General features: G+C 36.3%; 1 protein-coding gene across 9 annotated transcripts in view; it reads right to left on the bottom strand.

The window, feature by feature from the left end:
- Positions 1-15,748, bottom strand: part of ERBB4 (erb-b2 receptor tyrosine kinase 4) — a 1,132,189-nt gene that overhangs the window by 212,414 nt on the left and 904,027 nt on the right. The window lies entirely within an intron of this gene.

The raw sequence follows: 15,748 nt of genomic DNA on the forward strand, positions 1-15,748 counted from the left end.
GTTCACTGTTTGCAGATGACATGATACGATACATAGAGAATCCTAATGATGCCAGCAGAAAACTACTAGAGCTAATCAATGAATTTGGTAAAGTTGCAGGTTACAAAATTAATGCACAGAAATCTCTTGCATTCCTATACACTAATGATGATACAAACTGATGGAGAGATACACCATGTTCTTGGATTGGAAGAATCAATATTGTGAAAATGACTGTATTACCCAAAGCAATCTACAGATTCAATGCAAGCCCTGTCAAAATACCAAAGGCATTTTTTACAGAACTAGAACAAAAAAATCTTAAAATTTGTATGGAGACACAAAAGACCCCAAATAGCCAAAGCAATCTTGAGGGAAAAAAAACGGAGCTGGAAGAATCAGACTCCCTGACTTCAGACTATACTACAAAGCTACAGTAATAAAGACAGTATGGTACTGGCACAAAATAGAAATATAGATCAATGAAACAGGATAGAAAGCCCAGAGATAAAGCCACACACCTATGATCAACTAATCTATGACAAAGGAGGCAAGGATATACAATGGTGAAAAGACAGTCTCTTCAATAAGTGGTGCTGGGAAAACTGGACAGCTACATGTACAATGAAATTAGAATACTCCCTAACACCATACACAACAATAAACTCAAAATGTATTAGAGCCCTAAATGTAAGGGCTTGGATACTATACCAGATACTATAAAATTTTTAGAAGAAAACATAGGAAGAACATGCTTTGACATAAATCACAGCAAGATATTTTTTGATCCACCTCCTAGAGGAATGGAAATGGAAACAAAAATAAACAAATGGGACCTAATGAAACTTAAAAGTTTTTTCAAAGCAAAGGAAACTGCAAACAAGATGAAATGACAACCCCTAAAATGGGAGAAAATATTTGCAAATGAAGCTACCGACAAAGGATTAATCTCCAAAATATGTAAACAGCTCATGCAGCTCAATATTAAAAAAACAAACAACCCAATCCTAAAATGGGCAGAAGATCTAAATAGACATTTCTCCAAAGAATACATTCAGATGATCAAGAAGCACGTGAAAAGCTGCTAAACATCACTAATTATTAGAGAAATGCAAATCGAAACTACAGTGAGGTATCACCTCACACCAGTTAGAATGGGCATCATCAGAAAATCTACAAACTAAATGCTGGAGAGGGTGTGGAGAAAAGGGAACCCTCTTGCACTTTTGGTGGGAATGTAAATTGATACAGCCTCTATGGAGAACAGTACGGAGGTTCCTTAAAAAACTAAAAATAAAATTACCATATGACCCATCAGTCCCACTACTGGACATATACCTAGAGAAACCCATAATTCAAAAAGACACATGCACCCCAGTGTTCATTGCAGCACTATTTACAATAGCCAGGTCATGGAAGCAACCTAAATGCCCCTCAACAGATGAATGGATAAAGAAGATGGGGTACATATATACAATGGAATATTACTCAGCCATAAAAAGGAACGAAATTGGGTCATTTGTAGAGACGTGGGTGGATCTAGAGACTGTCATACAGAGTGAAGTAAGTCAGAAAGAGAAAAACAAATATCGTATATTAACACATATATGTGGAACATAGAAAAATGCTACAGATGAACTGGTTTGCAGGGCAGAAATAGAGACACAGATGTAGTGAACAAATGTATGGACACCAAGGGGGGAAAACAGCACCGGGTGGGGGTGGTGGGATGAATTGGGCGATTGGGATTGACATATATACACTAATATGTAAAAAATGGATAACTAATAAGAACCTGCTGTGTAAAAAAATAAATAAAATTCAAAAATTCAAAAAAAAAAAAAAAAAAAAACAAATAACAAATAAAAATTTCTTCTGGTTTCCTTGATTGAACCAAAAGAGTTAACCGCTTTTAGCAGTCACCTATTGGGTTGCCTCTCCGGGACGTTTTCTCCCTGTTAGGAGTCTTAGTGTTTATGCAGCGTATATGTTAAAACTGCTGGGCCATCAGCAGCCATCTTTAACAAGGGTGCTCCACCCTCTCATTTGATCCCTGCATAGGTATACTCCCAAGACAGGTCAGTGAGAATCTTTTCCCTAAACCCTGCTCTCTGGACTAGAGGTTAGTGGGACACTTTCCACAAGCTGGGTAGAAACGGAGGTGAGAGAATTCTCTGTGGATCCTTAGGGATTGTAGTTTCCTTTAATTTCCTAGTTCCAGCTCATTCCTGAGGCACACCTGTATTCCTGCCATTTGGGTTCCACCAGACTGCCATTATTTTTCAAGTGGGTTTATTTAGTTTACTTTTTTGATTGAACTAACTATTACAGAATAGCATATTTATAAAGAAACAATTTCTGCTTTCTCCAGTTATCCATTAGTTTATAACATTTTTATGTTTTCTCCTTGACAAGCTGCAGACGGAGCCTCATAGTCTAACACATAGGTCATTTGATGTTGCAATGGCAAATTAAAAATGCCAGTTATCAGCGATGAAACGAAATATATAATTACTGTCTGTAAAGTGTTACATAGTAATCAACAACCTGAGGACAGAAACATGTTTTGAGAGTCGGCTTATATAAGTATAGTGGGTCACAGAATTTCTCCAAATCTTAATTGAGCTTCTACCTATTTTTGTTTGTTTCATACGTTTCTTTTTTGTTTCATATGAGACTGATTTTGTTCTTACTTACAGGTAAATTTTATCTTGAAATTATGCCACTCTTCCCTATCAAACACCGAAATGTTCCTAAATTTAAGCACTTGAGAAGGAGAAATCCAAATGATAAATATCACTTAGTAATTCACCAAGGCCCCTTGTCCCTGAATACTTTATGCTCTAATGCTGATTTGTAAGTCAAATAGTTCAGGTGTATGCCAGTGTTCACATTCAGCCTTATCAACCTCATGGCACAAAGAGACCTTATAATGTAATATCTCATCACCAAAAGGACAGTTAGATAACATAGGATCATGCTTCAAAAATGGCTTAGCTGGCAAATACATATTTTAAACAGACCGCTTGGTTGACTTAAGTATCAGAACTGTCTTTCATCAAGTCTTGATTAGCTGACTGTTAACCTTGAACCAACAGTGACTTTCTTGGAATGCATTTCATTTAAGGTGATGAAAATAATATCTTGTATTACTAACAGAGACTCCTGAAAACCTTCATTTACTATCCACATAATAACAATCTGGCATATACATTACACTTCAGAAACTGAAACATCACTGTATCTATTTGAATTGCTAATGGAAGAAGAGCCATGCTAAGAAAATCCTTAAATAATAGTAAGTTCCTAAACACAGTCTTTCACTTTCTTACTGTGAAAAGTTGGCATTAATTATGCAAGTCTCTGTGCTAAAGTACACTTTAAAGTTTGATGGTCTTTGTTGCTTTATTACCATGATGAATGAAAGAAAACTTATTCAACACACCTGGATCACAGTTAACAGATTTTACGTAAATTGTTTCTTTTTAGTTTTTCTGACATTATTTTAAGAAGTTCAAGCTAATCAAAGTCCAAATCTAAAAGGGATAAAACAATTTATTGATTAAAAATGGGCAATGATGGACTTCCCTGGTGGCACAGTGGTTAAGAATCTGCTTGCCAATGCAGGGGACACAGGTTTGAGCCCTGGTCCGGGAAGATCCACATTCCATGGAGCAACTAAGCCCATGCACCACAACAACTGAGCCTGAGCTCTAGAGCTTGCTAGCCACAACTACTGAGCCCACGTGCTGCAACTACTGAAGCCTGCACGCCTAGAGCCCGTGCACTGCAACAAAGAATAGCCCCGCTGACGCAACCAGAGAAAACCCACGTGCAGCAACAGACCCAACACAGCCAAAAATAAATAAATAAAGTTATTTATTTAAAACAAAAATGGGCAATGATGCATAAGCCTCATAAGAAGATAAGTATTAAATTTACTGGAGGAAGAGTCTGTACTTCATCTTTGTTCATACTAGAACATGGTATGTTGTTCTACATACAGAGGAACGACTTTGGAAGGATACCTTGAGTTTATGGGTTTTTTCAGACTTAATAGTAATTTTAGATAGAACATCTGAAATTGGAAAATATAAGAATTCTCACCCACTACCCATCTCACTGCCACATCTGCCCTGCTGCAGTTCTAACCTATCAATTTAAATTGGATACTTTTAGATGCAGAAGGTGGTGGTTAATTTCCTCTGGACGGCCGATTAAGCATTAAAGGGATGATAGTCTGTTAGTAACAAATCTGTTTACTTCAGTAGCAGTGCAAAGACTTTATGCCTTATCAGGAAAGTCCCTTACTCATTTTCCGTTAGAAAACTCTGCCAGAACGATTATACTCATACTGTTTGTAAACATCTTAATACACAGTTGTAAACAGTAACATTTCTTTAACAGTTACAAATGTCTGAGAAGTACATAAATACAAATTTACTGTACCAAAAAAAAAGATTACTAAAGAGATACGGAGATATAAGAATATAACCTGATTGAGGAGAAAAAGAGAATTTGTTTTGAAATAGCACTATTTTTTTTTCTATAGGTGGTTATGTTCAATGACAATTAGATTATCAAGTAGTAGAGTTGGTTTTTTTTTTTTGCGGTATGCGGGCCTCTCACTGCTGCGGCCTCTCCCATTGCGGAGCACAGGCTCCGGACGCGCAGGCGCAGCGGCCACGGCTCACGGGCCCAGCCGCTCCGCGGCACGTGGGATCCTCCCGGACCGGGGCGCGAACCCGTGTCCCCTGCATCGGCAGGCGGACTCTCAACCACTGCGCCACCAGGGAAGCCCAAGTTGGTTTGTTTTTAATGAACCTGTTGATATTACTCATAGCTATCAAAAGCAAACTAGAAAATATTGTCATGAACATTGAGAGTTCACTGTGAATACAAGTGAAAATAAGAATAGTCTTTTCAAAATAAGTTCATACCTATAACTCAATAAAATCGGGGATGATTTGTGGCCATCTTTTGGGTGAGCATTTACAGCCAGACATTCTTAATAAATTAACTCCCAAAAGTAATAATTCCATTTAGAAGGAAACTGAAAAAATCTTGTTTTTAAGTAAAAAAATATATAATAGTTATAAATATTTTTAAAATAAACATATTTGAAATGAGAAATTTCAGGGTTTAAAATAAGGAATCATGGACCTATATCTGAGAACTATATTAAATTCTAATATCATACTGTGCGGGAGTTAGTGTTAAATAAGTTATAAGAAAATATTTCTACATTAATTTATCCTCTCCTTACTTAAAACAGTGTTCAAAAAACAAACAAAACCACATACACTCAATATGGTTAAAGGAAAAACACACACACACACACCATATATATATATATATTTTATATGGCATAAAATATATCAAGATATATATACATAGTATATAATATATAAGGATAGAAAAAATAAGTTGAAACAAGGGTTAGTTTATTTCAGAAAATGCATGTATTTTAGACAAATGCAACTAAATAAATTGTAATGCCCAAAAACTTTGGTATTCCTGTACTGGTGAAAAGTTTAAAAGATCCCTAAACTCACCATTAGTGATAATATTTTCTTATACTAATCTCCTATCATATTTTCTTTGTTCCAACTTGATGAAACATTGTTTTATCGAGTTACTGTATTACTAGACAAATCTCACTAAGGTTAAGGTTATGCCATGCTAGTTATCTTTATAATCTTTGGAGTACATAGATAGTATGGGACATTGCACATGGTAGGCACTCCATAAAAGTCTATTATAAAGCAAATGAAGTAAATATATTTTACCCATCCTTCTAAACTAATAAAAAAAAACTACTGAAAACTTACTACTCAGTAAATGGCTATTGTGGGAATTACAAAGTTTAAAGTAGCTTTTAACCAAAAGACATTAACAATTTTGCTGAGGATACAAAAATAACACACAGGCTTCAGGTGTTATACCTTAGTGCATGCATTATAAACTTAGTAGAAAATAAGAGAACAGAGAGTAAGGTAGGTTGAGATTTATGCTTTTTAAAATCAATGTTATATGAAAAATATAAAATATTTTACTTTGAAGCATCTAGCTGCAAAAGAATAAAATACTTTTTTGTTAGAGTATAGTAACGCTCATTAAGTGAATGAGTGTTCCATTTTGAAATTAATTTTTCATTTTAAAGGAACTTGGCTTATTGCTTTAAACACCAGAGAAAAAATCTTTTCTGCCTTTATACTCAAACGTCTTGTGTTTGCAACCTTCCCAAAAAGCTTACACATGCTTCCTACCGTTAATTTACCACATGTGTGCTAGAGCTGACAATTTTTAATTTACTGGTCAGATTCACCTATTATTTGTATGCATTATACCAAACATATTCCCGATTCACTAAAATTTCTTTGTGGGAATACAAGGAAATTATAGTGAATATGTTTGAGATCAAGTGGGCCCTTAGATCTTAATTATAAGTTACCAAAAAAAAAAAAAAAAAAAGAAAAAAGAACTAGCTCCCTTGGCTATTTTCTTAGCAGGAAACAAATGAAAAAGGGAAATTTATTTCCAACGGTAAATCCCAAATGTTTCATTTTCATTTTCCCCAAGTTAACTTTCTCACCTAGCTAAGCAGCATTTCCTGCCATTATTAGCTGCTGGCCCAATATCAGCTGACCAGTATCTGTCAAACTCCTTGCTTCAATGAGCTTAGGGACTCCCGAGGAATTCCACATATGCAGACTTCTGCTTACACCTTCTAATTATTTTCTAACAGATAATGGAACATTTAAGTTCAGAGAGGTTAGATTAAATTTGTTAAGTGGATCAAAACCCTAGATAAAATTCCAGTGGCAAAGATCACTGTAGAAAACCCTAAACTTTTCAGTTTTGATATAAAGAGCCCTCGCTGATTGCTTGTTTTCTGGGACAAACTGGTCTCACGATGTTACTACCTCAGAGGTATTCATTCTTATTTCTAATCACACTGTGACAAACTCTATGTAAACTATAAGCTGTGAGCACCAAAAACATGGCTTCTTAGGAACTGCAGCAGCATTTAGAAAGTTCAAAAGAATATATGGATATCTTTTTCCTTACTGGAAAAAAAAATTGAACTATTTATGTAGTAAGTATAGTACAACTTATTGTTTTAACGGGGTCAAAGAAGTATAGACTCTATGGTAATAATTTTATGCGAAGTGGTCATGATGAGGTTAAAATGCTTAGGCAATACATCAGAATTTTTAAATTTGTATAATTCAGAGGATTTGTCTGCAGTTTTTGTAGAAAGTCATAACACTCAGTTTGATTTTCTAATTTGAGGGTAAGAATGAGTGACATAAAATGTCATATGGAGGAATAATAAATAAAAAGAAAATGATGAGGTCATCAACAGGGCTTTGAGGAACAAGAATGCCTCTTGAGCAAAGCTTGGATTCAATGAATGCAGTGGGCCACCTCAGGAGCTCAGAAGAAAAAACTCATAAGAAATAAAACTCTGTGAGGGAACTGCCACTTGTTTTACTACTTATGGCCTCCATCTCTCTCTAAGATAATGTGATCTTTTGGTGGAGGCAGAGTAATGGTATGAGTAGTCAGTAGATTTTGAAACCAGAGAGCTTTCAGTTCAAATCCAGGCTCTGCCTTCCCTTATTGGATTCAGAATAAGAGAAATGATTTAAATCCTATCTGAAAGCTTAATTCTCCTCACAAACAGGCATATTAATACCCATATGTAGGAGTCTATGCTTTGCATACAAACCCGTGACACAAACACGTGACTAATACAGCAGTGGTGGGAGGTAGAATGAGGAATTCTTTTGATCATCGTGAGAAAACGATCATAAAAAAGTTCAAGATATCCTTGTGAGTAGTAACTTCTGTATAACCATTTTAGCAATACCAAGCATGTGATCATTCATAGATGATTACGCAGTGGTGTAATAAATTTACAAAAGCACATTGAAAAAATATGATGGAGTATATTTACCATTAATCCATATACCACAGTGGAGTGAATATATATATATATAAGTATATACAATTTATAATAATATTTATATTAAATTAATAATATGATTGTAGTATACATCTATAATATATAATAATATATAATATTAATATATAAGTTAATACATTTATATTTATTTACTCCACTATGTAGATACACATATATGTGTGTGTATGCTATTGCAAATATCACAGCATATTAAGCCTTCATTTCCTGAACAAAATCACTGCTGTATGAATAAATAAAATCACTTTATACCACATAATATAAACCAGGATTTTATTCAGATGGTCCTTTCCTCTTACAGAAACAATATTTTATATCTTTGAATCTACAAACAGAGAATTAAGCATTAACAAAACCATCTATGGCAAGGTTCGATATATTTCAAGTTATTTGCTGATTTTCTGGAAGTTCTATTTCCTGTCTATGTTTGCCTTGTGCGCAAAAGCTTTCTACCTGAATTTTATGAGCAATCTTCATATTGTAAACAGCTCTTCCTACTGATGCAATCAAAGCGAGTGGGGTTTTTTCCTAAACCATCATAATTAGCAAATACCACTTGGATTGGAGTCAGAAACTGCACGTGATCAGTGTCATTCTCTCCCAGCTCTATGGTGGCACAGCAATACATCCTCTAATCATGTATGAAACTCCCCAAATAGTGGAGTTTAGAGAGCTGGAAAACGCCTACAATACGGAAAGCAATGCCTTTAAGAGACTATTGATTTCCATTCACTGAATTTAAATATTGGTACAGTGGACAATGTGCCTACAATGGAAACATTCACAGGGAAGCGTTCAGAAGATCCCCATTAGGGGAGGTTACTGGCCTCTTGCACACATAGAAAGTCTATAAGGGGTTTTCTTTCTCAAAGGGCTTTCAGAGGGTACACTGACACCTACTTACAGAGTCAATATAAAGGACTATTCCCCAGCGATATGTTGATGCTCTGGTTTCAAAACATTTAATAAATTTATTTTGTAGAAATAAATCAGAGATGAACAATATAAATATGTAAGGAAAATTAAAGTATAATAAAGTAAATAGAGACAGGACTGTTGGAGGGAAATATTAAGTCAATTAGTCTGGAATAGAGAGGCTTCAGGGAAGAATAATAACAACCTTTAAAGATAGAAAAATTATTCAGTCAATTAACCACGTACTTATTGCTTTCTAACCAGATGCTTGTATTACGCTTGCCATAAGAGATGCAGACAAGACGTGAGGTCAACAGACAGTCCCTGTCACCAGAGATCCTGTAGTCCAGTGATGAGTGATGGAGAATGGGATTCTACAATGATTACTAGGACAAATACATCTCTAATAATCACAATAAAGGCACAATTTTTTTCTGAATGTTATTAGTAGCTTATAATTTGGGTTAAGGGGTCAGGAAAGGTATCTTTGAGGAAGTCTACTTAAGCTGAGAAAATAATGATAACCAAAAGTTCATTAGGTGTAACCGGGAGAAGGAAACTGGGGAAAAGCACTGACTGGTTTGCTTGGCTTGTAAGTGGAGTGGAAAGAAAGTCAGTGAAGAGAAAGAAGACTGGGAGAATAGTTAGGAGCCCTGCAAGCCAAGGGTCTAATATTTTATTTTGCTTTAGTGAAAACACTGAAAAGTTTTATTTTGCTTTAGTGAAAACACTGCATTAAAAAACAGGGAGATCAAACTGGAAGCTCTTTTTATAATTCAAGCTGGAGAAGTTGATGGCTTGGATTAAGGGGGTGGCAATGGGATATAAAAAGAAGATGATGCTCTCTAAATGTGTTTTTGGCATAGAATCAAAGCATTTTCTCTTGAATTTGTAATAAGTAGTTTGAGAGGTTGTGACATTTAAGGATAAATCCCAAATTTCTGATGGCTACAACAAAGTAAATGAATATACACATTTTTTAAATGGGTAAAATTAAGTGCAGAAGAGATTAAGAAAAGAAGATGAAAAGGTACATTCTGAGTGTGTTAAACTTGAGATTCCCTTGAGATTTCAGTGTGGCAATATCAAGGATGGAGATGAGGTCAGATTCATAAAATAGAGATGAAATTTGAGAATCTAGTGAGATGTTCTACAAAACATGTATATTAAAAAGAGGTCTAGAGCTTCCCTGGTGGCGCAGTGGTTGAGAATCCACCTGCCGATGCAGGGGACACGGGTTCGTGCCCCAGTCTGGGAAGATCCCACATGCCGTGGAGCGGCTGGGCCCATGAGCCATGGCCGCTGAGCCTGCGCGTCCGGAGCCTGTGCTCCACAACGGGAGAGGCCACAGCAGTGAGAGGCCCGCGTACCGCAAAAAACAAACAAACAAAAAATTAAAAGAGGTCTAGAACATAGCACTGAGAAATTTTAGTATTTCTAGGATTGTTTGCCAGCATGATTTTGAGAATCAAGAAAGTTGAAGATTTTTAAGAATGTGATTATGGGAAAAGGTGGGGGGCGATAAATTGGGAGATTAGGACTGACATATAAACACTACTATTTATAAAATAGATAACTAATAAGAACCTGCGGTGTAGCATAGGGAACTATACTCAATGCTCTGTAACGGCCTATATGGGAAAAGAATCTAAAAAAATAAAGACTGGATATATGTATATGTATAAATGATTCACTTTGCTGTACACCTGAAGCTAACACAACATTGTAAATCAACTATACTCCAATAAAAATTTTTTTTAAAAGAATGTGATTATAAGATGGTCCACAAATTCAAGATTGTTATGAAGGGATGCGAGGACAGGTGGCGGCTGAGGGATAGTGAGAAACAGTGAAGAGTCAATGCATGGGAGACATCAAAAAGGGCTAAATGTTTCTCAGGTAGTTATTATAGGAAAAGAACTAGAGGGACAGGAGAATATAGTTGGAGAATTAGGTGTTTGAGTGATTTCAGATGTGCTGCCATTTCAGACCGAATTCTCTGCAATTAAGAGGACATGAACCAGGGCCAATGAAATAACTATAACAGAAGTGATTACTCTAGTTACTGGTAATTTTTTCTTTTCTTTTTAGTAGAGTTTTGGAAGACTAAATTCTGTTTCTAATGGAGTTTGGAATCTCTTTCTGAAGTTATTGTTTTATTTTTAAAAGCAAAATAACTATCCAAAACTTTTCTTAATTGCTTTAGCAATAATTTTTCTTAAGGTAAAAAGGATTGGCTAACCAATTTTTCAAAATCATGCAAGGAGTATAGAATCCTGTGACATCTAAGTAGTGGGCTTTTAATAAAAAGGAATTTTATGTTTTTCACCTCTGAAATGAATTGTATTCATATATGCAAATTAGCAAAATCTATTAGGCCTAAAGATATACTATAATTAAATTATATGCATTTAAAAAAATCCACTATTAGTATAACACAGGATCTAGCTAAGAGTTATTGTTAACTATGTGAAGCCATATGTATGAAAATACTGTGATATGAAAATAATGTTATAGAACAAAATATCTTTTCCAATTGTTTTGTAAGTCTGCTATAATATAGGAGAAAATGTAAACCTTACCAAAAAATTGTTTGTCTCACCCCACTAATATGGCAACAACTAGAGTTGAAACAGCTCCCACTAAGACACTGAGTATCATAAAGACAATATAGAGAAGAGTAACAGAAGCAATGGACACATCTTCAGAAAACAATAAAACACTTGCGTAAGATAAAAGTTCCTATTGTATAGGAAGAAGGAAACTAGTTATTTTTCTTTTAATAAGAAAATTACCATTTACACAATAAGGTTGGCTGATCTGAAACACCTTTCCTTGCAGCACCTTTTCATGAACTATGTGGTTGATTTGGTGGTGAAGCTGAAACTGAAGCCAAGAAGATTCAAGTTATCTCTAACCTGAAGTATTATTGATCAGTCACTGGAACTTAGGATACTTATGGCATTTCTTTTATCCTAGATTAGTTCTTTCTAAGAAAACATAAATTAAGTAAAACATTTAAAGACATATGCACTTCCTAGGCAAATAAAATAATGTCAAATGGTAGTGGGCTTAAATATCAGGGGAAACAAAAAAACAAACAAAAAACAGAGTAGTGGAAGCTCAGATAAACTCAAGAGCCTGTCTGATTTGACCAGACCAGGGTCCCCAATTCCAGGGATCTTGCTCAATAGGATCATTTTTTAGGTATCTGTTGTGCATCATTTGATGAATTTAAAAACAAACAAAAAAAAGAGACAAAAAACACCCGTGTTTTCCCAATGAAATGGTGCTATTTGAAGCAAGAACTAGGAGAGTGCATAAATGTAGGCATTCTTCTTAAGAAGGTGGACCTTTAGAGTCATTTTCTTAATGTTCAACGTGATCTTCCTTTATGTGAATGAAGAACGTACTGGCCACTCACTAGCAGTGTGTTATTATCATCATTATGAATCCATTAGACATACTCAGGTGAGCTGAGTAACAGCCTTGTGACCAAATCCTCCTTCTCTTGCTTTTAGTGTAGCATTTAATAGAATACAAACTGCTCCTTATTTATTTTTGCCTACGGTAAAAATTCTAAGGAAAGATAAAAGTCCTCTCCTTTGCCCTTGGTTATCAATAGAAGTAGGGGATGTAGTGAGTTTTGAGTATTAAGTTGTTGCATGTTTGTCGTTATTGTAACAAGTGAGTCACAGCTATATCTGATAAACTAGTAGTAGTAGTTATTAAATCTGGAATACTGTACCCTAAGTGTAAAGTTGCAGGGAGGGAGGGCAGCAAAAAGGTCTAATGCTTAATAAAAGTATGTAGTTCCCATTGTCTTTGGAAGCTGTATTTTCCTCCTATAAAATGATATAAAACACAGGCACACACATGCATATTATTACTAATAGACACATAACCAGTCTGCAAAGGAGACATGTGGCATGGTTGCAGTTATTTTAGTTTGAAAGTTATCCTTGGAACACTCTACCATAGTGCTGTACCTTAGTGGACTTCCTCCTGCCTTTCTTTGCCCAGTGGCTTTCTCTTGCTCCTGAAACCTGTTTTGCCACACTCTGCAGGTAGCACGTGCAGGAGAATAAACGTCTTTCTCTCCCAGTTGCCCTCAACCAATGACTAACAGCTGCAGTCCTTTTATCACCTCCCTTAAATTTTAAGGAGTAACTCTGAGGTGTACATCTTACACTGGCTGCCAGAGTCTCTCCAATGGAAAGAAGCTCCAGTCTCTCATGACGGCAGCTGACTTTACTGATTCTCCCATCTCATTTCCATATTCCCTTACTGATGAATCCCTCACCTCCAAAATAAACTATCAATACTTTCACTCACATCCTTGTCTCAGGGTCAGCTTCTGCTTCTGGAAGAGCCCAAACTAAGACATATGTCAAACATGACTTTTAACTTACTAACCCTTAGAATATTTGCAATTTCAACTCAATTCTTAGGTCCAAATTGCAAATAATTTTGCTAACATAGACCTTTTGTGGTTTGATATGTTATTTAAGCACTTATAATGATCTGCACACATAATAGATGAGGTGAAAATGTAGGTATGAAAAGTAGGTATATGTTTGTATAAACGTTATACCTGCCTACTTAACATACTGAATTCACCATTAATTTTTCCAGTTCAGCAGTATTTTAATTGTTGTGAAGCTATCCTAATGCTTTAAAAGTTGAGAAAATAGTAAGAAGTGTTTCTGTTTGATATTTATTGAAACTCTGCCAATAGCAGTTCAGCAATCTGTTAATCTTCTAGCAGTTATTCACCAGGTAGGAAAGGTGCAGTCAAAATATTTTCCCTAATTTTTTTTTTTCTTTCACTTTTAAGAAGATCAGACTCTTTAGAGTCTGTTGGTCACCAGATGCATCAACCATCTAGGAAAATGACGCCTTTCATGGCTCAATCAGAGCCTCATCTAAATTTCAGCAGAAATCTGTAACTTCAAGCTGCCATTCCCCACTCCTGTTTCCATGGGAATAGACTTCAGATGAGGGAAAAGAAAAAATGGACGGGGTTAGGAGCTTTCAAATAGTCATTCAAAATCATGATGAGGTTTTCAGAGCTTCTTTCCTAGGTGATTATTTTGTAGCCTCTTAACCCCTTTTTGCCAGTCTGTTTCCATGGAAATATGACAAAAAGGGCTGTCCAAACCTCCAGCAGAGATTATTAGCATTCTTGTGAATTTCAGCTTTGGCTGCTGTCTAGACTGGGCAAGATCTTTTACTATCAGTTTTACATATTAACTACACTGTTTCTACTCATTGTCTTTTTTCTTTATCATTTTTACTTCTTTGAAAGTTCCCTTCACAAATTTATACTTATGATCAAGATCAAATTGATTGTGACATCACTGAAAAAAGCTTGTTTTACATTTTAATATTTGAACCGGCTGTAGAGAGCGTCAGAAGTTTTAGAGACGGGCAGAAGGGCCATGATTTAGTTACTGGGCTCAATGTCTGTTACACAGGTGTTGATAGATATGCAGCAAGCATCATATTTAAAATATTTAGCAACGGTTAAGACACAGCACTGAAACCAAGTGGGACTCTGTGGGCTCCTGGGCTCTGGAGCCTTTCTGTTCAGCCCCCATGACCTTCCCTGAGTTCCAAAGGGCAGGTTCAAACAGCTGCTAATCAGGGAAGGGAGGGGATTCAGAGACAAGGAAGGAGCAGCCAAGAAACAACAGGGTCCTGGGATACAAATAACAATATCTTTGTGCTCTTTACAGAACAAAAACCCCCAACAAATGGAAATTGTTAGCATTCTTCATTCCAGATTAAAGGGACCAGAAAAGCTCTTCAAGACACCAACTGAGGCCAGATTAAAGGAATGGAGGCCCTGCACACACACTAATTTTATCAGCAATCCCACCCTTGAACCACTGCTATAGGACTCCTCACTAAACTCACTAAACCCTCGGGGTTGGGACACAGTTTTTTGCGGTACGCAGGCCTCTCACTGTTGTGGCCTCTCCCGTTGCGGAGCACAGGCTCCGGACGCGCAGGCTCAGCGGCCATGGCTCACGGGCCCAGCCGCTCTGCGGCACGTGGGATCTTCCCGGACCGGGACACGAACCCGCGTTCCCTGCAACGGCAGGCGGACTCTCAACCATTGCGCCACCAGCGAAGCCCCAGGACACACAGTTTTGAGGGCAAGAGCCTGCTTTGTCCCCCTCTGCCTGGCACAGCAATAAAGCTATTCTTCACCCAAACTCTTGTCTCCACGGTTCGATTCGGCACTGGTGCACAGAGACAAAGCTTTCGGCATCTGCACCAACCAATCAGAGCAACAAGTTGGTCCCACTTAAATGATCAGCCCTATTGTATAACAACCAATAAGTTGTTAAACTAAAAGTAGCCCTATATAAGATGAGTATAGCATTAGACCAAAATAAATTATCCAGCACCACAAACTGAGCTCCTATAAAACTTACAAAAGAGTGTACACGAGAAAAGGATAGAAAAACATAGCAATTCGTCTTTTTAAAAATCAGAGTACATATTCTTTCATATGAAGGTCATTTGAAAATCAAAATCATTCTTATTACGGAAGACATTATGCTAAAAGATAGAGAAAGAATGCATATGGGTCTTTGACAGTACCCCTGGCAAGATATCTTGTGTTGAGTGTGAAAAAATAACAGCACGCTACATACATAGTTTCATCTGTTGTACCTTCTGAAATTTGCTGAGCAGCTCAATCTACAATTTTTGCTAGGGGAAATCTTAAAGTTCTGATTGACCTTATAAAGTACTTTCATTCTTCAGAACTCTTATTATTCTATAGTGGAGCATTTTACCTATAAGGTCTTGTCTTATGAATTTGAATTGAAAAAAACAAGTTTCAATGTATAA

This window comes from Kogia breviceps, chromosome 2 (genome assembly GCF_026419965.1).
Source record: "Kogia breviceps isolate mKogBre1 chromosome 2, mKogBre1 haplotype 1, whole genome shotgun sequence".
NCBI lineage: Eukaryota > Metazoa > Chordata > Mammalia > Artiodactyla > Physeteridae > Kogia > Kogia breviceps.